Here is a 9,251-nt window from a genome sequence, read left to right as displayed (position 1 = left end):
CCATCACCCTCGAAGTACACAAACTCGGGCGTAAACTCACGGTAACTAATCTAAACGGTAACTAACCCCCCCCCCCCCCGCAAGCACGAAATTAGTCTCGAATATGACTGTACTAATATCAATACTCAAAACGTCATCGCAGGAGACTTTAACGCTAAGTGTCAACAGTGGGGCTATGATTCAACCGACTCGTCGGGACATAAAATTCATGAACTTTTAAATAACTCTAATTTGTTCTGTCTGCAAAACAAACATACTCCCCCAACTCTATACCATACCGGAAATGGCAGCCAATCTAGACCAGACCTTACTCTAATCACAGCCAATTTAGAATCTCATACACAGTTCCAAGTCCTAGACGACATTGGGAGCGACCATAGACCCATACTAGTCACAATTGCCCTCTCAGAGGCCAGTGGTGTAACCCCAAAAGCCCCGCGTAGGTGGAGTTACACCAAGGCGAACTGGCCAGCGTACGAGGCAGCAGTCGACACTGCCCTTATGAATATAGCAGTGGAGGATAGGGACGTTGACATCATATACGGCGAAATAACAGCAGCTATGTTGGGTGCGGCCAAGAGGTTTGTCCCGCGGACTTATCCTGGCGTAAGGCAGAAACGCGTGTGGTCTCAGGAATTGAATAAGCTGGTCCTGAGACGTAAGCGAGCCCGGAGGCTTGCTGAACGAAAGGGTACCCCTGAAATCCGGCGGGAGTACAATCGGCTCTGCAGAGCCACGAGTGAACTGGCCCGACGCGTCCGGTCGGACCATTGGAACGCTGCCTGCGCCCGGATGGATCTTCGGGACTCCTCGAAAGCCTGGCGTCTTCTGCGAAACCTAGAGGCCAAAGACACAGCGCGAACGGCTGCCCCTCTATTGTCACCCAGAGGGCCGGTCTCTACGGTAACCAAAATGCCGGCTTGTTGAATCGACATTTTGCTAAAATCAGCAAGCCCGAAAAGAAGTCTGCCATGTCCAAAGCCCTCAACAAAGAACGTAAAAGACTCTAGAGGGAGCCAGATGAGCCAGAAAGCCAAGCAACGTGCAACGCGCCCTTCTGTCGTGCTGAGCTGGACAGAGCGATAGCTAAGTGCAAAAACCGAAAAGCTCCGGTGCCAGACAAGGTTACCCCCGAGATGGTAAAACACCTTGGGGGCATTGCGAGAGATAAACTCTTGGAGTTTATGAATCGAACCTGGGCAGAGTCCAGACAGCCCGGGGCCTGGAAGAGTGCTGTCATTGTGCCAGAAGGGAAAAGACACGACTAACGTGGAGTCCTACAGACCCATTTCACTGACCTCAACCCTTGGCAAAGTTGCTGAGCGTATGGTTAACGAGCGGCTAGTTTGGTCCTTTGAGAGTGCCGGTATCCTGGCGCCAGAGCAGGCCGGCTTTAGGGCAGGCTTGAGCCCGATCGACCAGGTCACAACATTCGCACAGGAGGTGGCCGACGGGTTCCCGAGGTCCGAGAGCACATATGCAGTGTTCATAGGCCTAAAACAGGCATACGACCGTGTGTGGAAGCAAGGCCTCTATCTTAAGCTAAGATCCATGGGTGTGCGGGGCAAGATATACAATTGGATACAATCCTTTCTGTCAGGGAGGAGCACACGTACAAAATACCAGCACTCCCTTAGCAAGCCAAAACAACAACTCAATGGCCTGCCTCAGGGCTCCGCCCTGTCATGTACACTTTTCATAGCCTTTCTTAATGATTTGCCCAGCTCACTACGGTCCAAAAAACTGCTATATGCTGATGATATTGTCCTCTGGTCAACCGGGAAGAAAGCCGACCAAATTCAGGCGGCACTTCAAGCAGACCTCCATACCATCTCCTTGTATTGCGACAAATGGCAGATTCAGATAAACGTTGCCAAAACGACCTGGTCCCTGTTCAGCCTAGGGATCGACATTCTTAAAGCTCCATTCGAGCTTCAACTCGGTGGGCTGCGACTCCAGCGTGAAAATACGCCAAAATATCTAGGGGTGACCCTGGATAGAAAACTGTCAATGCTCCAGCACGTCCAGGATGTTGAACGAAAAGCCTCGGAGAAGTTAGCGTTATTAAGAAAGCTGGCCAGCACAAAGTGGGGTGCCAAAGCTGACATGCTACGCACATTGTACTTAGGGGCAGTCAGATCACAAATAGAGTACAGCTATACAGCTCAAGTATATGCTAGTAAAACTGCCCTCGAATCACTCGACCGAGTACAAGCACAGGCCCTACGGTTCATTTGTGGCACCTTTCGGACAAGCCCAACAAACGCTGCTGAAATTCTTACTAACGTGGCACCCCTACATCTTAGGAGGGAGAGGGCAGTACTTATGGCCTACGAGCGCTATAAAAGGGGCGACTCTAGGCTACCCACCTCTATATTAGTGCGTCAGTGGAGAGAGAGGAACCGCATTAAAATGCGATCATTCCTCCACATAGCGGTTAATTTGTCAAAAACAGCTGGGCTCTCAACTGACAGAATACCTATCCGTAGAATTAGTACGTGCCCTCCGTGGAGGAGATTGCCGGCCCCATACATAAACCTGTCCCTGGTAGGACAAGAGGGAGCCACCAAGAGGCGATTAACATCTGCCATCCTACAAAATTTGGCATCCATAACATTAAAAACCTTCCCATCAGATGCCATTTTCTGTTATAACGATGGGTCGGTAATGAGGGACCCCGACAGATCGGGGTATGGGGCCCTTATTGACTACCCCGACCGGATCGAACCAGATCGGCTCTCTGGTCCATGCGGCTACGCCGCATGCTCCATGGACGCTGAGCTTACAGGGATAACTCGGGCGTTCGAGGCCATTAGGGCCCGAATGCTCCAACGCGAGACTAGCGCCACTGCGGTGGTGCTGGTCACCGACTCTCGCTCCAGTCTCCAAGCTATGGGTGGCGGCGGGGGAGGGTCGCCCGTAATAGAAGAGGCAATCGGCGCCGCAGATAACATCCGCCGAGCTATTGGAGCTGTCGTTTTCAAGCAGTGGGCGCCTTCACATTGCGGCGTGAGGGGCAATGAAACGGCAGACGCCCTCGCAAGGGAGGGTGCAATGGCAGCCACACACCTCGAAGCACCAAGCACGTACTTACAAGCAACGGCACAAATCCGAGCACTCATTCATGAAAAGTGGTTAAAGTCCTGGGAGGAATCTGACAGAGCACGTGGTGTCTGGCAGCGCATGCGTCACCCAGATCGCGACGATCCATGGTGGCGACTGAGGAGGTCAGAGCAGACAATAGTTGCGCAGTGCAGGACGAAACACTGTCCTATTGGGGCATACTTTGCCCGGTTCCGCACTAACTTTGACTCCCGATGCCGTCACTGTGGAGAGAGCGTCGAAACAGTGTCGCATGTCTTGTACGAGTGTCCCCAGCTCCGCGAGCTAAGAGGGGACTTGCCTGTGCAGTCACTCGACTTGTACGGTAGCTATGAGGCACTACGCCGGACAGCTAAGTTTCTTGCCAGAGCACTACGGGAGGACTAGTCCTTCCTGCTTTGATTTTTCAATAGGAGTTCATCTCAGGTTGTCTTGACTGTCACAACAAGTTCTCTAGACGTTGGTCTATAACTGTCTGTTTCGTTTGTTCCAACAGTTTGCAGTTCATGGTGTTCGTCGGTATCATAGTACCCAGAGATGTCTTCATCGAAACTATTATTCAAAAAGAGTTGATTTCTTCTGTATGTTTTTCCATCGTTTGTCTTTACGATGTAAGATCTGGGTGCTGAATGTTTTTTTATGACAACTGCTTTCTGCCATGTTTGACCTAGACGAACTCTCCGACAGAATAATCTTTAGGTAGTTTTGCTTTTGCATCGTATTTCACTTTGCTTTTTATCTGTCGTTCGTTGAGTAATGTCTCTGCATTTTCAGCTACCGATGGTTTCAATAGTTTGGGATCAGTTGGAATGATTCCTGAGTCTTCTACTTGTCAGCAGTTGTGATGGTGAATACGGCAGTCCACTTATCGGAGTATTTCTATACTCGAGCATAACGAGATATGGATCTTTCCCACTTTTGTATGCTCTGAATCCTTTTGCTTTCGCACAAAACATAAACAACCAACAATGACGTAATATCATAATATTAATAATATTAACACAGAATCTTCTTCATGCAGTGGAAAATTAATATTTTTTTGCCTATCTGGAATTCTGGTCAAAGCTCCTGCGCCCAATTAATATAGTTCAGAAGAAACTACAAAAGTCTGGACTGCATATACGGGAAGCGGCTAAAAAAATTAGTACCCTTTCATGCTTTCTGCAAAATGATGAGAAACTGACAAAAACCCAATCCATCGAAAAAGCAAAAGAAGGTAGTGAATACTATGGATTCCCCGTAATCAAAACAACCAGAAGAAAGAAAAGACTTGATGGGAAGTTGAGTTCTAATGTAGGACTGTCAATAGAACTACAATTCAAACGTGTTGCGACAGAAGTGCTGGAGAGATTTTATTTGGAGATGAAGGGCAGATTCCAAAGGCTGGAAAGAAAATGGATACCTTTGGGTTTCTTCTTGAACCAAGACACATTTTAGATGAAGACACGCTTATGACAAACTGTGCTACTTTTCCTGTTTGTATGATGAAATAAATGTCATATCGCTTTTTCAATGATGTCATTGATGCACGAGCACTTTTCATCAACAAACAGTAATACAATCACCAATAGACATATTGAGGAAACAGGCTTCATATGGGAATTACGTGTGCTCAAACTTTGCAACCTCCTCCGAATACCGCTAACTCAGGCTAATTTCATTACGTCATGTGAGAGATCATTCTCAAAGCTCAAATTCATCAAAAACTATCTCAGGAGCACAATGACGCAAGAATGGCTTATCATAATGTCATTATTAAACTAATAAACAACGGTATTATTCATTAAAAGAGTCTTAATGATTATTTTTTGTTAAGTTTACTGATATACTTAACCAATTTGATTTTGGGCTTATATATTTTTGCGTACATTATCTCATGTCATACGTCGAATGTCAAAATGCAAGGGGCCCCCAAAGAGGTCAATCCCCCCCCCGGGCCCCCAAATCCCTAGTTACCCCCCTGCCTCACACACAAGCAGCAACCAGGGATTAAAGAGGTCTTAGACAAAGCTAAATTGTGGGATATTAATAGTGATAGCTAAAAGCATTCACTTGGCCATAGCAAAGATGATTGCAAATGACATAGAACCTTACCAAGTAGTTGAGAAGCCTGGTATCGGAGAAAAGATACACTGTGCCTAGTCGAAAATATTTTACAGAACGCGTTATTCCAGATATCTACGACAATATTTCTTCAAAGCTTCGTGAAATGCTATCTGATGCTAAAAGCATCGCTTTCTCAACGGACACTTGGACAGCTGATAATACCACCGAATCATATTTTACTTTAACTGCCCATTGGTTGAATGAGTCATTTGACCGAAGCAGCTATGTTTTGCATTGTACAAAATTTAATGGCCATCATACGGCTGCAAATTTGCTGTCAGCATTCGAAACATCACTTGAAAATTGGAACATACCTCGAGAAAACTGTCATTTGGTTCTACGTGACAATGCAGCAAACATCACCAAATGCTTTCGTGATGGTAAATTTGCAAGTGTTGGTTGCTTTGCACATACAATACAACTTTGTGTACACGACGGTGTTTTGAGTCAGCAATGAGTAGTGGATATGATTAATGCAGCATGAAAAATAGTATGCCATTTTAAACATTCGTCCTCGGCAAAAACTTCAGTCATATAGGTATCCGGCTCCGGACGAATATCTAATTTTACTATCCGGCTCCGGCCGGATATCAAAAAGTTTTATCCGGTGTACCCCTAATATATAGATTCTATATTAACAGAACCAGACATTCCCATAGATGGCCAGAAATTAGCAAATGTCAAAAAGTTTGTCTATCTGGGAAGCACCATATCAGCAAACGCCAACCTAGATGATGAGGTTGACTTCCGTATTGCTCGTGCCAGTGCTGCTTTTGGCAGACTTCAAGAACAAGTGTGGCAACGGCGAGGACTCAGCATATCCACAAAACAACTATAGTGCTGTAGTTCTCCCGTCACTCCTATATGCGTCAGAGTCCTGGACCCTATACTCCCGCCACACCAAAAAGCTAAACTCCTTCCATCTACGCTGTCTAAGGAGTATCCATAAGGTGCGTTGGTCCGACCATATACCAGACACAGAAATCTTAAAGCTGTCCAACATGAACAGTATCAATGTGACAGTAAAAAGGTCCCAACTTCGATGGGCGGGACATGTAGTCCGCATGCCAGACAATCGCCTTCCCAAGCGACTTCTGTACGGAGGGCTGGGTGTAGGAAAGCGCTCCCAAGGAGGCCAATACAAGCGCTACAAAGACACTCTCAAGAGCTCCTTCAAGGAATGCGATATCGACATTCACGGCAGGGAAGCACTAGCTCTCGATCGCTCCTCATGGCGAGAAGCTGTGAGTCTCGGAGTCTCAGGATTTGAAGCAAGAAGAGTGGCCAGGGCTAAAGAGCGCCGAACCAACAAAAAGCTGAGACAAGAAGCAGGCCTATCTGTAACTGACATAACCCACCCATGCTACATATGCGGCCGGCTTTTTAAAGCGAGGATTGGACATTACAGCTATCTTCGAGTCCATAGGAAATGAGAAATGTGCTCATCTTCGACCACGAAGGGGGGGATGGGATCGGAATTTAGTGACTGATTTTTGCTTTGATTTTGTTTATTTTAGGTGAGATTTTAAGACTAAACTATCACTTGCCCTAGCACAGCAAAGGAAGTTTTGAGTTTAAAACCCCCTATCAGGGGTTTTTGAGTTTAAAACCCCTACCAGGGGGTTCGAGTTTAAAAACAGCTACCAGGAGTTCGAGTTTAAAACCCCCTACCAGGGGTTCTCACAGTTAAATTCCACTCTTCTATAACACAAAACAAAAAAATGCAAACTACAAACCCCCAAATGAAGATTTTTTTATTTTTAAACACTCTCCAAAATTTACGATAAACCCCCTCTTCAATATAAAAAAAGAAAATTACACACTCAAAATTCTATGAGCGTAGCCAAAGGGGTTTTGAGTTAACCCCCACCCCCTCTTCAGTAGGAGTTGAAGCTAAAAAAATTCGTCTTCAATACCCGGTATAAAAAAATCAAATTACGCACTTAAAATGTTATGAGCGTAGCTAAATGGGTTTTGACTCAGTTTTGAGTTTACCCCCCCCCCCTTTTTTTCAGTGGGGTTTGAAGGTAAAAAATACCTCTTTAATATTAAAAACAAAGCAAATTATACAATCAACATGTTATGAGTGTATTCAAAGGGGTTTTGAGTTAAAACTCCCCTCCAGTGGAGTTTGAAGCTAAAAAAGACCTCTTCAATATAAAAAAAAAGAAAATACAAACTCAGAAATCTATTAGCGTAGCCAAAGGGGTTTTGAGTTTAAACCCCCCTCAAGCGGGGTTTGAAGCTAAAAAATACATCTTCAATGTAAGAAAAAAAGCAAATTACGCATTCAAAATGCTATGAGCGTTGTCAAAAGGAGTTTTGAGTTTAAACCCCCCTTCAGAGTGGTTTGATGCTAAAAAAATTCCTCTTCAATATAAAAAAAGCAAATTACATACTAAAATTATTTGAGCGTAGCCAAGACTATTGGGGGGTTTTGAGTTTAAATCCCTCTCCTATTGATGTTTTTTTTAAGTTTAAATCCTCTCCAGATGGTTTTGAGTTTAAAATCTCCCTAAAGAGCGTTTTGAGGTACAATTACTAAATTCTATGTCCGTAGCTAAATGGGGTTTTGAATTGAAAAAAAAAAACATAACTCCAGAGATTTTTTAGTTTAAAACCCCCAACAGATGATTTTAACGATAAAACTTCACTTTTTTTTCGATATAAAATCTAAAGCAAACTACAGTCACTTAATTCCAAGAGCGTATTCAAGAGAGGCTACACATTTCTAACAGTTGCGGGGCTCAATTAATAAAGTGCAGTGAATAGTCATCTGCCGAAATTGAAAAACACTAAATGTGAACATTGGAGTGGCGGAAGCGATTTTTTTCCTAACCCTAACCCTATGCATAAACGTGCGTACAGCATATTGTATGTATATATATATATATATATATATATATATATATATATATATATATATATATATATGTGAGAATAAAAAAAGCAATATTTCTCAACCTTCGGCGAAACCCCCCCCCCCACACACACACACACAAAAACAGTCATGTTGAGCCTGCATGGGCGTAGCCGGGGGGGGGGGGGGGGGGAGATTTTGATTTTATAACCCCCTATTCATTATTAAAAAAAGCAAATTACAGACTCAAAATTCTATGAGGGTTTTGAGTTTACCCCCTTCCTCTTCAGTAGTGTTTGAAGCTAAAAAAATGTCTTTTCAATATAAAAAAAGCGAATTACGCACTCAAAATGTTATGCACATAGGTAAATGGGTTTCGACTCAGTTTTGAGTTTAAACCCCTATTCAGCCGGGTTTGAAGCTAAAAATGCTTCTTTAATATGAAAAAAAGTTAATTATGCACTTAAAATGTTATGAGCGTTTAAACCCCTTTCAGCGGGGTTTGAAGGTAAAAAATACCTCTTTAATATTAAAAACAAAGCAAATTATACACTCAAAATTCTATTGAGTGTAGTCAAAGGGGTTTTGGGTTTAAACTCCCTCCAGTGAAGTTTGAAGCTACAAAAATAACTCTTCAATATAAAACAAAAAGCAAATTACGCACTCAAAATGCCATGAGAGTTGCCAAAAGGGGTTTTGAGTTTAAACCCCCTTTCAGCAGGGTTTGATGCTAAAAAAAATACCTCTTTAATATAAAAAACCAAATTACGCACTAAAGTATTTGAGCGTAGCCAAGCCAATTGGGGGTTTTGAGTTTAAACCCCTCTCCTACAGATGGCTTTTCTTAAAAGTTTGAAACCCCTCCAGATGGTTTTTGAGTTTAAAATCCCACTACAGAGAGTTTTGAGGTGGAAAATCTCAATCTTCAATATTATTGTAAAACAAACTACAGTTACCAAATGCTAAGACCGTAGCTAAATGGGGTTTTGAATTAAAAAACAACTCCAGAGATTTTTTAGTTTAAAATCCGCAACAGATGATTTTGACGATAAAACTTCACTTTTCGATATAAAATCTAAAGCAAACTACAGTCACCTAATTCCAATGCGTATTCAAGTGTCAAAGGCGCCGATTCAAGAGAGGTTACACATTTCTACCAGTTGCGGGGCCCTATTAATAAAGT

Source organism: Biomphalaria glabrata, chromosome 1 (genome assembly GCF_947242115.1).
Source record: "Biomphalaria glabrata chromosome 1, xgBioGlab47.1, whole genome shotgun sequence".
Lineage (NCBI taxonomy): Eukaryota > Metazoa > Mollusca > Gastropoda > Planorbidae > Biomphalaria > Biomphalaria glabrata.
Note: the sequence above shows the minus strand (reverse complement) of the source record.